Source organism: Bombus vosnesenskii, unplaced genomic scaffold (assembly GCF_011952255.1).
Source record: "Bombus vosnesenskii isolate JDL3184/JDL3185 unplaced genomic scaffold, Bvos_JDL3184-5_v1.1 scf7180000013289, whole genome shotgun sequence".
Taxonomy (NCBI): Eukaryota; Metazoa; Arthropoda; class Insecta; order Hymenoptera; family Apidae; genus Bombus; species Bombus vosnesenskii.
Genome location: NW_022882942.1, coordinates 559,731 through 575,377, shown reverse-complemented (window position 1 = coordinate 575,377; position 15,647 = coordinate 559,731). Strand labels below are relative to the sequence as shown.

Sequence of the window (15,647 nt, the reverse complement as noted above, 5' to 3'; positions counted from 1 at the left end):
TTACACGTTTTATTATATTTTTCAAGATCATTCCACCGATGTGTATAATTTGAACAAAAATTTATCGAATACTTTTCAGTGGCTTGCAAATATCAACGAATGTTGTATAAGTAACAATTTGAAAAAGAGGATCTAAATATTTTATTAAGCTTCTTTTATATAAAATATTTCTTCGCATTTTCAGTAATTAGCGAGATGTTACTGTGTATATATTTATACCGCATATACCGTCTATAACACAACAGGAGGACAAGGATAGGAGTAGAAAGTTCACGCATCCTGAGTAACGCCATGAATCGTATCAGCATTTATTTAACGCGTTATAGTATAACAATTAAATACGCCGAATACACTAGGGTTCACGAATAACGATACGTGCATGCTTCGGAGATTTTGTTGTTTATCGAAAATTGCGCTCACGATGTCCCGCCTCGCGTACTTGTAGTTCGACCATACCTCGTTTGTCCCTTTTCTCGATGTATCAAAAGCAAATCGTAAAAGTTTGAATTTCACGATGCACGCGCAACACCCGTTTCATTTATAGATCGTTAGATAAATAACTACAATGGTCAGATTGATCGATACGAGTAGATAAATCCCGATAAATTGGATACAATACGGTCTCTGGCTATCGTCTCTCTTCCTCTCTTCCTTCATCCCGTGTGTTGTTTCGTTGCTCTGCCACGCTACTCCTGGCGGTCATCGTTCCGGACACTTTTACACGATACCTTACAAGCTGTAAAAACAAAAGTGTCACCGGCCACGATGTTATAAAATTCTCGTTATGTTCATCCACTCGTACACGCTGTCGTTTACATCCACGTAAACGCTATGAAGGGAAGAGGGAGAAAGGATGGACGAGGAAAAACGTGGATGACGTTATGCTTCGAAATTGCTACTCGGTCTCCATATTACGCCCTGTTATAATCTCTGCTTCCGGAATGATTTAATTCATAGTATACGACCGTGATAGTAAGCCATGTTTATTTGCTTCTCCTTTTTCCTTTTTTAGCTTCTTGTATGTTTTTCACACTAGAACCGTGAATACAGCCATTTTCACTGCTCTTGCAGTTTTCTTCTTTTAGTATTTTTCGCTCTCCTTAGTAAATACTTAATTATCGAACTGTGAATTTGTATGGAAATTCATGCTTTTGAGAATGTAATTCAAAAATGACGTATTATTATTATTTCGTGAGTTGTTAAGTAATTGGGACCTCGATGGAAAATTGTTTCACCTATCAAATATCATAAAAAGCAGTATATTTTGGATATTTCGTGTATTCTTTAATATTATGTGCATTCTGTGCAATTTTGCATTTACAATTACATTAAATTATTATCACTTTGTAACTGTATCGAAGGTATACATTGTCGCTAACCCTTTCGCTACGGAGATAATTATATACCTACTCGATACAAAATCTTCGTATGTACACGCGATAAAACTCTAATTAATAGGTTGTCGATACTAAAATCGATTGACTCGATTTATTGAAAAAAATACGTGATTTACCTCATAATCTTTTATTTATAGTTACATGCTACTTACAAAGATAACCAGTCAGTGTATTAAAAATAAATATTATAGATCATAAAACATTGTAAATTTCGTCGAACGCACCAGCGACGTATGACTATATAGTCACCGTCAGTAACGAAAGGGTTACAGACTAACAGCATTTTCTTTTTCTAAATATGAAATATTAAACATTGGTAAAGTTATTACCGACATATAAAAGTTGAAAGTAAAATTTGAGACTTAATTAGTGAATAACGTTAAAAATATAAATATTTACAAAGATAAATAACATTTCAATAATAATGTGCTGCTTGAACCATTCTAGATTCGCATTTGTAGAATACGATTACTCTAAACGCAATACAAATAAAGATCACAGGAGAAAATTTTACGAGTCAACCTCTATTGATTTGTCTGACATTAACGCCATTTTATATTCGAATGGAAATACTTTAATGCGACGTAATTACAATTGAAAATAGAAAATCACGTCTAATATAAAGAAAACGATAAATAAATAAAGATTAAATAAAAAACTTTTGGTAACATGGAATTAGTTGAACAAGTATTAAATATGAAAGTCACTCTCTTTTAAAATAAAAAAAAAGATGCGATTTATATCGATCTTCTTTTGTATTCTTTAAACGTATATTTTCGTCAATTTAGTAACATTCGTTCGATACAATTGCGCGACTAGGAACATTAATGTGTGGTCGAAATCGTCGAGCCGAATTTGTTTGAATTATCGAATTTAATTGCCCTTTAATTTTAAGTTCAAAGCGAACGATCCATTGTTAATTTACCATACATCGTTACAACATAGTACAATAAAAATAAGTATGATCAAGATTGAAAAGAAAAGAAGGATATGGTGGCGATAGATACGCCACGAGGTCAACGTACTTACGTACGTAGAAAAACGTACCTATATCACTTTGTGCAAATTATCAGCACTTTTCGGGAAAAATAGAAATCTATTTAATAACTCTCATAATTGAAGTGACGCAGAGCGTATCTAGATTTGGTTAAACCTTGCAAAAATAATATGTGTCTGAGATATACGCGTATTTCGAGGGGAAAATGTACGCGATCATTGCAACGGACTCACATTTCACAAGAGAAAATAGCGTAAGCAGGCGCACTGCATGTTCCTTTATGACGACTATTAAACGGAACCTTTGAAATTTGTTCTATAAACAGTACTCAGTCAATTAGGAATTGAATACGATGCGGAACATCTGGGAACTTGTCTAGTATTTGTTTCAAGAAATGATATTTCAACCAAAAATTATTGTTACCATTTCTGAATGACCGCGATTGTTTTTAAAATCGCGCATCAAATGTAAGTACATTCTAGAGGATTTCGTTACATCGAAGCATTTGAAATTTTATTACAATTTAAACGATTTATGACAAAATTAAGCTAAACTGTTTTCTTATATATATATAGGGAAAGTTGTTCGTGATAACGTGAAAGATAATCGAACACTTTATAACAAATGAATACGTTGATCTTATGATGATGATTGCAAGAAAAGATAGGTTGACTTGCTCCTCGATAAAGAAATCTTAGAAATTCGTTTTTCTAGTCTTGGATCAAGATTATGAAAATCGAGTAGCTGATATATTCGCTCACTATCTTTACAGCGTAAAATCATTAAGAATATATGTAACTGATTTTTTAAAGGAGAGTAACACGTCGATTTATTTGCAGCCTTAGATATCGATTCAGACTTGGAAAATTCAGCAATCAGCAAAAATTATACGAATTCTAATCGTTTTAACCGTGACCTAATATAATGAATTTACTAGAAGTAACATTGCTTTTAAGAAAAATCAACCTGATTTATATTTATACTGTAAGAATTGAATTACAATAAAATATGAAGATTGAGCTATTTTAATGAAAAAATAACTAACAATCGTCGATGAAACGAATTACAGAAATAAAGTAAACACAGAAACAAAAAGATATGTATTAAAGGGATCTTGGTCACTTTAATTAAATAGCCTATTTACAAAAAACTGAAACAATCCACCTTACTTGACAAAAGAAAAATTAAAGGAAAGCACGCTTTACATATTAAAACGAAACTCAAGTCAATGTTCGCTGAGTTTTCTCTTATCCTGTATAACGAGGTCAAGTTTATTCCTTAATAAACTAAATATTTCCGAAGAGAAACTTTTTTACACTCTCATTATATATATTATATATAATGTATTTCTTATAGTAATATAGTATTAAATAGTATTCTATATAGTATTAAATAATATTCCTTTGTAACGTATATTTTTTCCATTAGATCATCGTATCTTCATATTGAGTCTGCAGCTCCCGCCTTTCCCTCACGCTATAATATACGTAACACTATCTGGACGCTTTTCCGTGCATACTATGGTAATTTTTGCTCATCGATAACACGTAAAATTTTATTACCGAAAGCGCGAACGTAAAGCATATTTCCGTTCGAACGAGCGCGCTCCAGCCAATTTCTTTCTCTCTTCGATATCTTTCACATTTCTTTCAACACCTGGAACCGCGTCGATGTCAAAAGTTTTCCATTGAAGTTGACGGTTTTAGGCAACGAGCTGTCGGAAGTACGAAATTACAGGGCACTCATTCGTTTCCTTCCGTGTTCCGATCGTTTATGCTAAACATTACTGGGTTTTGATGTGCATGAAACATCTGACATATCATTAGATACAAGAAGGCATTAAGACGGCAAAACAGCAGGGTGCATGAATCGCGAGGTGTATCGTGTCGTACCTGCGACTCCACCTTTATTCAGAAACCAATACGAATGCCTCGAGGTGGTATTTTCAATGATACATGCCAAATCAAATTGACACTTAGAACGTTCCATAGCTCATCGCATAACTTTCCATATGACGGTAACGACTCGAACAGAATGGATTTGGAAACGTGTGTTATATATGCAAATTTTCTTGATTGAACTTCAGAATGAATATATTATAACGCCAACCTGCACCTTGCGTTGTATCTGTAATTTCTACTTACAAACATTTTTTACGATGGAATTAATTTATGTGGACGACTGAGGAAACCATACTAATTAATTATTTTATTCATAAATTATGAGGATGATATTTTTAATAGTTTCATTAACGCAGAAACAATGTCACGAAAAATCGTAACAAGTAAATATAAATAATCACAATTATTAAATATAAAGAAATGCCTAAGAATTTTGAAAGTTTTTAAATTATATTGTGAATTAATTTTTGTTATAGAAGATTAATACTAATATAAATATAAATATATAAAATTGTCCTTTATCGATTTTTCCTTTATAATAAAATTATTTTTATTTCAATAACATATACTACTTACTTTAGATAGATATTACACTTGTATGGCTCTAAATTAATATGGGGAAGCTTCCAACGAGCAATAAATTTTCGACTAATAACGCAACGTTTCGGTCACGAAATCAAATTTACGAATCTCGAGTACACAATTGAAAAGTTCCTGCATAGAACTGTATTTTTCGCATAAATTTTCTAAAAATTTACATTAACGTATACCAGACGTAAAAATTTAAGCTTCATATTGACAATCCTTTTTAAAACAAGTGCACATTAAATAAAAAAAACAAGAAATATTACCTACACGAGAAACTTAAAAAATTCAATGTAAAAATAAATTTCTAGCATACAAACTCAACCACCTCTGTAACATTCGTAACGATATAAATATTTTCACGCTTTATCTATAGAATTCAATGCTGTCGCAATAATTTACAGATTAATAGAATGTGTGGATTAGATAATTATTTCAAGGATTTCAAATCAGATGAGATTTATTGTAGTCTCTAAATTCAATCCTCTTTCTTACTGGACTATCCTGTCTAACAGAACCCGTCGTTTGTTAAATTTAAATCATTCAGAAGTCTCGCAAAAGCCGAATTAACACAAACAAATAATAAACGATGCTTACAAACCGACCACAAAATTCTCTGAATACATTCTGCACCTCAGCGGCTTTCATGTATTGATTTCTTTCTTTCAAAAAAAAAAAAAAAAAAAAAAAAAAAAGAAACAAACAGAAAAGGAAAGAAAGAAAAAATTGCGAAATTAAGATATTTCCTCCGATATCGACCACCTTCGTAGCTTTTTGTCAGATCCATCAAGATATTTTAACCGCAATCGTTCTTCCCCACAATTCATTCGCAAGAGAAGGCTGAATTTATCCGTTCGTTTTACTTTGAGCGTACGACCGTGTCATTTCCGGTATACCAGTCACGAAACACGCCATTTTCTTAATTTCATGGCGTAATTTTATACATGCACACGCATTCGAAACGTGACCAGCGCTCGTACATCCATGATCAATCCTCTAACATCATTAATACGCTTTGATTATTCTCGTTTTCTATATTCTCGATCTGTATTTCTTTTCCTCGATATACATATTCAATTGCCGATTATGAACAAATTCCGCATATCTGCTCAATAATAATTCAACTAGATCGAATGCAATCTATCGGTAGACCGTTTCTTCGATCGAATTCTCTGTCCGTGGGTGCGATTACATTTCGTGGAAGTAAATAGAAAAATATCTGTAAGCGTTGGCGTGTAAATGAAATACACAGGCCGATGATGCGCATTGATTCCGAAGTGGTAAGCGTCAATGGCACGCATACTCGTTATAGGAGCGCAAATTCGTTTAAATGCGAGTCATTTCGGAGCAAGTCATTAAGTTCTGTACGGATAACAACCAATTAGGTTTCGACATCAGATTTTTGCTCGGAACGTGTTCTCCGTGGTATGGATATGAAAAAAAGAAGGTAAAGCAAGAGAGAAAAATAGAAAGAAGGAACGAAGGTACGGAGGAAGGGGTGAAAGAAGGATCACGGTGTGTCTCTGAGAAGGAAAGAAGAGGAGGATACCAACCGACGCGAGGCAGAGTGCGGAAGAAAAAAGGGAGGTAAGAATGAAACAGCATATCGAAGAGACAGCTCTCGGTGTTCTTATTTGAAAATTAATTTGCCGAGAAATGGAACGACCAGTTTTTCAGCCAACGTTTTGTCACATCACGTCCGTGCAACTAAAATATCCACCTATTTCTTGATTGCGCGTCCATGTATCTCTTTACCCGTAGGTTTAGGACGCGAACATTCGCGTTAGTATAATCTATCGCTTCATAGAAAACATGCTGCGAGCTCTATCATTCCGCCTAATACAAACACGTTTATGATCGATCTTCGCATATAATAGCACGCTTGGCAACAACGGAAAGCTCTCTGGCTAAACACAACTGAACCAGGTTTGCGCATACTTCGAAACTTGCTCGATTCGAATAAACACAGAGAATTCGTATATTATACCGAATCGAGCAAAGGAACTACTGGAATCGCACGATGCAATTAAACCATAACATGTCAAATATCTGTCGGCAGTTCTAAAGCAATTCTCGACGCTCTGTCCGGGTTTCCCATCGGAATCGGTTTTCTTTAAGATCCGACTCCAACCAAGCGTGTGACTAGCTGAAATTCGTCGACGATCGTTGCTCTTTGACGGAACGAAAGACACGCAACAAGATCGCAAGATTCGCCCGCAAAATGAGACCTTAATGCTTACATATGTACGTGTCCGCGGTTAAATCACGGGAACATGCACGCACGCATTTAATTAATCGCGCGATCTTCTTTCAATGCACCCGTTTTACTCTCAAATACACCATTTTCTACCTTGTTTTTAATTACGTTGTTCGTTCGCATATCTGTACAACAGCTTAGATTCCAATAGAGTTGTTTCACCTAAATTCAAATCAGCCAGTTCCGCTACTATCCGTTACTCGGACTCTACCAAACTGTTTCAATCGCGTAATCTCAATCTATTTGTGAAAGAAGCGAATAAAAAATAGCGAGAATAAACGAGAAATATACTTGTTTCGCTTGTTCTCGCTAGATTTGTTCCTTTTTCTAGCCGAGGGATTCGAGGGAATCGTTACCCATTCTTTGAAAGCTACAATCCGCACTGCCGATTTGTTGAAATGTAAGCGAGCACGTATATATTATCATTCGCTACGAATCTTCCAACGCGTCACTTGCCTCACCTTCTTTTCTCATTGTTCGCTTGCCTTTCGTTCGATCGGTACCATAGCAGTTCATATTAAGCATCCAAGATTAACATGATTATCAAAGGAACATGGTTGGAGATATCACGTTAGAAATTTGTCGAGGTAAAGATTGCAGCGAACGTGAGAAGATAGTAGGTTTCTTGGAATCACGTTGTCGCGCGTGTGTCAAGGGCCGGCAAGAACCGTGATCATCGACACTTGTCATCCACCGCGAACAGAACGAAATCACTTTCCTGTGGAAATGAGGGAAACTACGAGGCGGAGCCGAGCACGACGAAGAGTTTCAAAATACGTAGTCCAAGCCAGAGGAACTCGGTCGGCCGTACATGCGAGTTTTATAGCACACGATGACACTTGATCATCGAAAAGACTGTCGAGCGATCTCGTTCACGGGCGACTGAGCTTTAGCAACCGGTCGGCGATGGTCGTCTCTCGTAATCTTACGAACAAGCTCCAACATGCGTTCCTCGTTTCCTGTCTTGACAACATGATGCGCTCTGTTATTCTGCGCTGAGAGCAAGAGAGAAGAGAATAACTCGAAGGGAAACTATTTAACGAAAGGAACAAATTGAAAGTGGGTAGGAAAAGGAAAACGTAAAGAGAGGAGAAAATGAAATATAACAAGAGAAAGAAGGAGCGAGCAAGATTCGATTAACGAACCGAAGGACGTGCAAGGACGAGGGGTGCCCGAGGTATAAGTTGTCCATGAACCTCGGCATCCCACTATCCACTCACAAAAACCTTTATGATTTTCTTGTTCTCTCGGTCAGCGTAGAAAAAAACAACAACGGGAAGAACCCTGCGGAACATAACCTATTCTCTTGAGTTCCATTCTCTCTCTCTCTCTCTCTCTCTCTCCCTCTTCCTCCCTCCCTCTTCCTCTCTTTTTCTCGCTCTCTTGCTCTATGGATTTTGTTTGCAACTGAATATCTTTTGTGTTCGGAACACGGCACTCGAATCGCGACGCTGTTGTTCGAACGAGAGAGAGAGAGAGAGAGAGAGACCATGGAGCATTATTTTCCTTTATCGATTGTCCGTGAATGATACGCATCCTTTTCTATCGTTCGGAGGCTCTCGTATTTCCTTCCTTTCTTCCGAAACAGTAAGAAAATTTAGTTCTCTTAATCCTAATTTCGCCTTACCGTCGGCGAGACTTTCTCGTGTCGATCCATTCGTGGTATCGAACAACTAAATTTCTCGCGTATTCTACTACGGATAAATATCGACACGAGAGAACCAAACAACATAGCCGGAGGCTATTTCCAAAAAGTATGAAGGTTCCACTTAATAGTGAACTCGGCATTCAAGTGGTGGATTGGCGAATCCGACTGTTCAGAGAATGCACATTAGAATAAAATGGAGAACATTCTCCATTGAGAAGAGATGGAGGAGAGATTCCACTCGCTCGTTGTTTCCCTCCTCAAAGATCCTTTACGTACGCTTATTCCCCTTCTTCTTCCTCTCTTCTTCGCCATATTCGTTTCTCTTTGGGTTCGATCTGTTCTTCCAAACGTGTTACTTCACTGGTTGTTTATCGATCTAGAATCAGAAAAATAAAGTTCACCCGAGATTAGCGATGTGTTACATTTCAACGTAAACAGAAGGAATACTCGATGCCTATCTTCGATAGGATCTTACCTTTAATGCGATTACCAAACCGATCTTTGTGTATTATCGCTAATTTTAGATTGTGCAGTAAGTAGATGGTTGATGTTTATACAGATTCATATTTTTGTGAACATAAAGCGATTACAAAAAGTATTTACACATACACTCATTTTTCAAATTTATTTATCAAGTTCTTGATTTTCATAGTATCAAATTTTTGTGGCAATATGGAAGCATGTACTACTAAATGATAGGAAATTTAACATATACTTTTCACTTTCGTAGCCATTCTGAGCAAAGAAATGGAACGTAATTGTTCGTACTTAGTAAATAAATAGATAGAGATTTTATTCTTATTTATTCTAACATTTTCCGTTCATTTCGTTTGCTATGCCGTTTTTAAATGCCAGATTAAATTCTTCAACAACGATAAAAGTTTACAGAAATAAAATCCATCCAGATGTACAATCCGGATTCAAGATTGCTACATCCCAAGGATGTAGAATTAGATAGAATTATATTGCGATTAGGAATGTGCAGCTATCCTGGATTAGTCGTAAAAATAACGATAACGAGCGAAGGGTAACCAAGGAATAAGGAATAAACAAAGCTAGAAATAAATTAATGCATGTATAAGTGTCTCGACCAAATACGCGGACATTAAACGTCTGTATGGGGCCAGAAACGAACGATAATGGCGTCTGGTAACCGAAGAAAAGGTAACAAAATGCCGTAAGGTCCTTAACCGCTACCGAAACAGAACAGGAAATGAATTCGAAGTTAAGTTTAATGACCAACATGCCGTCTTATCCAGCGGATATTAAATCCGTCGGCGAGACATTTCTCATGCGAAAACTTTCCGCCGAGCAGGGCGGAAACATACCGCGAAGCATGACTTTTAAAGATTCGACTGGTCGAATACACGGGGCCAGTGTGGATGAGACAGGGATGAGAGGTGAAGAGAAAGAAAATGAAAAAGGTACCGACAAGAAGAGGGCAGAAAAGAAAAAGGGAGAAAAGAGTCACGTTGGAACGACAACGAAAGGGACGTGCGTCCTGACGAGGAAAGAAGAAAACGAATAAGAGAAAGGGGAAAGAGAAAGAGAAGAGGAATAGCGACGAAAGAGGAAGAACTGGAGGAGAAGGAGAAGAAAGGCATGGGGGCTATATTATGCTCGCTAAAGCAATGTTACCAACTTGAGAACTGGCGAACTAGCCGACAGTAAAATCCATTTTATGTCTCCCTCGTAAAGCCAGTCAAATGAAACCCGGACTTAGTTTTCATACGTGCACCCACCCGCCATTCACCCGGCCAGACCAGACTCGGTTTCTTGCTCGGCACACCAGCGGCAAGGTATCGTAGCTGACTTTTTCGAAAGTCTAGACACGCTGGTTCCTCTTCAGGATGCATCATGCCAATTTAAGATTTTTCGTCTTTTCCTCTCTTTTATCCGATACACGATAAATGGACGAACTTCGATATGCTTGGTTGATAGTAGGCACAGGGAATGAATGATTGACTGGTTAGATACGTATCGAGAATTTAAGCGACGAGGGTAGATACATTTTTCATGCAGCTTGTAGATATAATGCGATGATGTAGAGTTTTATTTGGCGTTTAAGTTTGGGTTAGTCGAAGGAAATAATTAAATAATTTTAACCGAGTACCGTCATTTGTTTTGCCATTACTGTTTTGATTGTTACAGTAGATAGAAATATAGATAGAAATATAATACGACGACAATGTAGATATAAGTCGGCGCAAAGTAGAGCGTAGAGAGAATTTTAAGTATGCCTTATCTCGAATAATATATGCATTTATCTCGAAGATAAATGTCTTCTGTAAACTAAATAATTTACTTTACCTTAGTGAATTAAGACCAGTCGCGTTTATAATACAAGTAATTGCGATTTCCACGTGAAGTTTACATAAGAATGAACCGAGTACGTCAAATAATTTTGCTCTTCGATGGGACTTTTTTATGTGCAACCGAATTAATTACATACATCCATTTTTTTCTACACTTAATTAATATCGAAGTTTCCGTTTTGTACGTAAAACGATTTAATATTGCAATACGAAGCTCGAAGAATCTTTTATATTTTCTTTTACTGTAACTACCGTTACTAATTATATGTTATCTATAACATATCTGGCTTCCTTCGAAGCTTATAATGTATAGCTACACTTCTTTCACCCCATGCAAGTATACACAAAGACTTTAAAAGTATAACAAAGACAAATTAAAAATAACATTTTTTAGCGTATAATCTAATACTTACATTTCTATAAAACGACGTCTAAAATACTTTCTAACAATTTCAGAATATCACATATCTAGCTTTCTGTAAAATGGTGTATCAAATAGTATTTAAAATATCTCATAAAAATAATTATAAGCAAACATATTATCAACGAGATCCAGAAAACATTTTACAACCATTTTAGTGCTCGTATCTCCAATTGTTTTCCATCGCAATACTCCGTACATTCGTCGTAGCAAAAGTTCATCCGCCTTTTAATATTTCTATGCCTTGACAAAGATTACAGTCACACAATGATATTGTAAATTGGGATTCGGGTCAGTATTCGCGAAAATACCACGACGAAGGAATAAACTAAAAGGCGAAAGTCAGAAAATGCTAGAGAAGCGGAACCTCGTTCGGCACTAAAACTCGGCCGCATCGTAAAACGAATCTCGTCGACGTATAACGTCTGGAAAAGCATCACAGCGATAAAGACCGCCTTCTACCGGATAGACGCTTGAAGGATTTTCGTAGACGCTCCTTATCCTTTTTTTAAAGAAGTCATTTTAATCGTCGTTCGTGTCCGTTCGATAACAACCGTGTCCAACGTGTGGTCTTTAAGACCAATCCGTGATCGTGCATAAAGACGCCGAAAATGAATATGTGAAGCAAAATACGCGTTAACTACCGTCTCCCATTTAATAATTTCCACGGTCCTTCCTGGAACATTCTGACACCAAAATCTCGCACCGCTTTCTTGGGAACCGGGTCGGCCGTTACCGCACGTAAAAAACTCAAAATTTATGTTTAGGTTATTTACTGTCATTTACTGAAATTTGTTCTCTGCGTCTTTCGTGAGTTTTACGCGGCGATTAAAAGGTACGGACCGATTTTAGAAGTTGAACAAAGTACAGATGGTATCCTACTTTTTTTCCGTAGAAAAATATTGATATATTCTATTTATTGTTTGCCGTCTTATACATAGGTGTACATATATATTACATTTTTCTGTTATAAGGCAAGATAGTAAAAAGGGAGATTATGCAACAGGATACAAGGCAAATCATAATGCACTCACTAAAATTAAAAGAAACCAACAAGAAATTTACAATTCAATGAATTCAATCCTTGAAAGAAACAAGGAAAGATCATTCAAATCTAGAATATAATCCAACACAATCTGCAGTATTTATCGGAAGTTGGTAGAGAATTGTTCGGAAGAGTGAATAAATGAGCAGATAAAGACCACGGGTTGAACGGAAAAAGTAAAATGGCAGTGAACGGAAGAATGAAGAACGATAGAAGGAAAACAAGAACCGGTTAATGGAACTCGTACTGCTTATGCAATACGATCATATCGATTGTTGCACGTTTTTAACTCACCTACGTAGCTCAAAATTTTATTTCTGCTTGTGAAAACTATTGAATGTTTTTTGACGAAGGATTAAATATCAAATGTTGCAGTTTTCGACTCCTTCTGGGCTATCCAAATCTACATGAGATAAAACAGTCTATACAAGTAAAACGAATTATTGAAATTATTGTTTTCTCTCATTGTCATTTATGAAGTGGTACTATAATTTCCGAAAATCTTTCTTTTCATAATAATTTATAAAAATGATATACAAGTATATCTTATAATCGCACAGAGTCAACGTTCGAATTAAATTTTGATTAAGAACTAACGATCGGTGATGTCAAGCATCATTATCGTTGAATAAAATTTGAATGATCGTCGCATAGAATTATTTCACACCTTAGTTATGCATTATTTCGCGACAGGATATGTAGAAAGTACAATCATCAATTTTGAGCTTTGTTTTCAATCTGGAACGCGAAGATTGTGAATGGTACCTGAGGTTTAGAAATATATTTAGTAACCTGGTCTATGTAATGTGCACCATTCAGTTACAATTTCTTTCAAGTCACGTTTCTTGTTTTATTGGTATCTGTTTTAAACGTAACAATGTCTAATATTTTATACATGTGCGTGTTTGCATTTGACTTTCTTTTCTTCTTTATTATAAATTTCCACGTTAAAATTAGTGGAATTAATGCTACTTTGACTTTCCAATATAATTTAATTTCAATTTTCTACGACATTATAGATTAGAATTTATAATTTAACCGAGTGATATATGATTTTAATAGAAATACAATTTAAATTTATAAATAATTTAATTAGACCAGTTCGTTTTGAAATATCTCCGACTATATGCGTCATCAAGCAACGTCACTAAAGAAAATGACTCTTTCTCCCTTTTAATGAATCCTCGATGTTTAACTTCTTTACAAACATCAATCAACAGAAACATTTACACACGTACTCCTTGTCTTTCTATGTTCATCAACGAAGAAATACGACACTGTCTCGTTAGTATTAAACACTGTGTCGTTCTTTTTAAACAACGCCTCCAACGACACGTCGTTAAAGAAAAAGAAATTATATAGCCCATTGCCCGTGTCTTTCTCCGCGGAACGCGTGCCTTAATAAAACTGCTTCAAAAATATGGGGAGTGGAAGAGAGGGGGAGAGAGGGAGAGAGAGAGAGAAAGGAGGAAAAAGGAGGGAAGGGGGGTAAAACAGAAAGGAAAGAAAGAAAGAAAGAGTAAAACTGAAAAAGTCATAAAAGAAAATCAACTATAGTATCTCTAGCGTTTCGCAGCTGTGAAGAGGAGAAAAGAGAGGAAAGATGAAACGGAAGAAGGGTTTCGCTATCTCATTGCACTGAAAAGTCATGAAAACGAATCGTAAAGCCACGGGACAAGTCTGAGCGCTAAAACGGAGCGCGAGATGTGCGGTGAATGTATTAGACGTGTAAATTAATTCGATGTCTTTTTAAATAAAATTCAAATCTTATGTACGGATTATGCGATATAAATATGTACAATTATCAAAATAGTTTCTAGAATTTCAGAGATAGAATTGAATATGTTATAGATTAATTTCTACGTTTAATTGTCTAACAAACACAAAAATATGATTTTTTTACGTATGCTAATTTACATTCCATTGATATAAATCTGTTCTAACAAAGATTAATTAGCTAATTAAAAAATTGTTTATTCGTTGAGATTAATTTCCATTATTACGACTAATCTTCGTTCTTTGAATATCGGTTTCATCTTAAACCTTTAATTACCAAACATATTCTTTGGTTACCGTCAAAGAGAAAATCACGTGAAAGCATTGCCATTATCGAAATTATTTAAAAAATCCTAATACGTAGATATCTTTATCTTGGTTTCTATGAATAAATAAGCAAAAAGGTACAGAATCCTATCTAATTACAGTTTCATGATATCATCATTGGTAATACCATAAATATTGAATAATTTCCGTTTCCCTGGCGTACTTGACTATCGTTGGATTAACCGATTTATCGAGCGGAAGAAGATCTCTCAATTAAACGAGTAAATGATAGATCCGCAAGAGAGACGAATAATCTTGGCATCGATTTAAAGAAAGAAAAGAAAGGGTTCTTCTCAGTTATGGTATTTTAACTTCAGACCCTGCTCGTAATTACAAAGTCATAAAAGCTCCATCGATGTTTGCGGGTTAAGATGAAACAGTTAAGCCACGAGAACATCGAAAAATGATCGGAAGAAGACAGAACTATTGAAAGAGTGGCAGAGAAACCGAGATACCTGCGATTATATCTCGCTTCACAGTTCATGTTCCATTCATTTGTAGAGTGGCCTTCTTCTCCCAACTGGCCATGGAGTGCCTCATAAAACTTTGATTTATAACTGTACTCCTAATTTTCTTACCCAATGCGATATCTCGGATACGCCACATCTCATTTTAATATTAGCAAAATTTTAAGAAATTATAGCAGAGTATTTAACAACAATTTAACATACAGTGACAAGGAGATATATAAATAAGGTAAAGACATTACATCAAATTCAACTTGACTTGATTCTTTTTTTTTTTTTTTTTAATATTAAAACGCAAGTTAGAACTACTTAGATGAAAGATGAAACTTAAAAAATAAAAATAGAATTTGATATGCGTTATGTTTCAGCAAAAATGTGAGAAACTCGTTAGGCATCAAAGTTTTGAGACTGAGGACCAAAATATTGAGCGCAGAGAAAAGTAACAGCAGTCAAAATATCTGCATCCGGAGTTCTAGTGCTAATGACACCATGAGAGCACAATAACCTGCAA

At 35.7% G+C, this 15,647-nt stretch overlaps 1 protein-coding gene across 4 annotated transcripts in view; it reads right to left on the bottom strand.

Annotated features, from left to right (window-relative positions):
- Positions 1-5,553: 5,553 nt before the first annotated feature.
- Positions 5,554-15,647, bottom strand: part of LOC117232638 (doublesex- and mab-3-related transcription factor A2) — a 94,155-nt gene continuing 84,061 nt past the window's right edge. For all 4 annotated transcript variants that reach the window (XM_033492147.1, XM_033492146.1, XM_033492145.1 and 1 more), the window contains one exon: positions 5,554-9,161. The gene's annotated coding sequence lies outside the window, so the exon portion shown is untranslated. The remainder of the gene's footprint in view (positions 9,162-15,647) is intronic.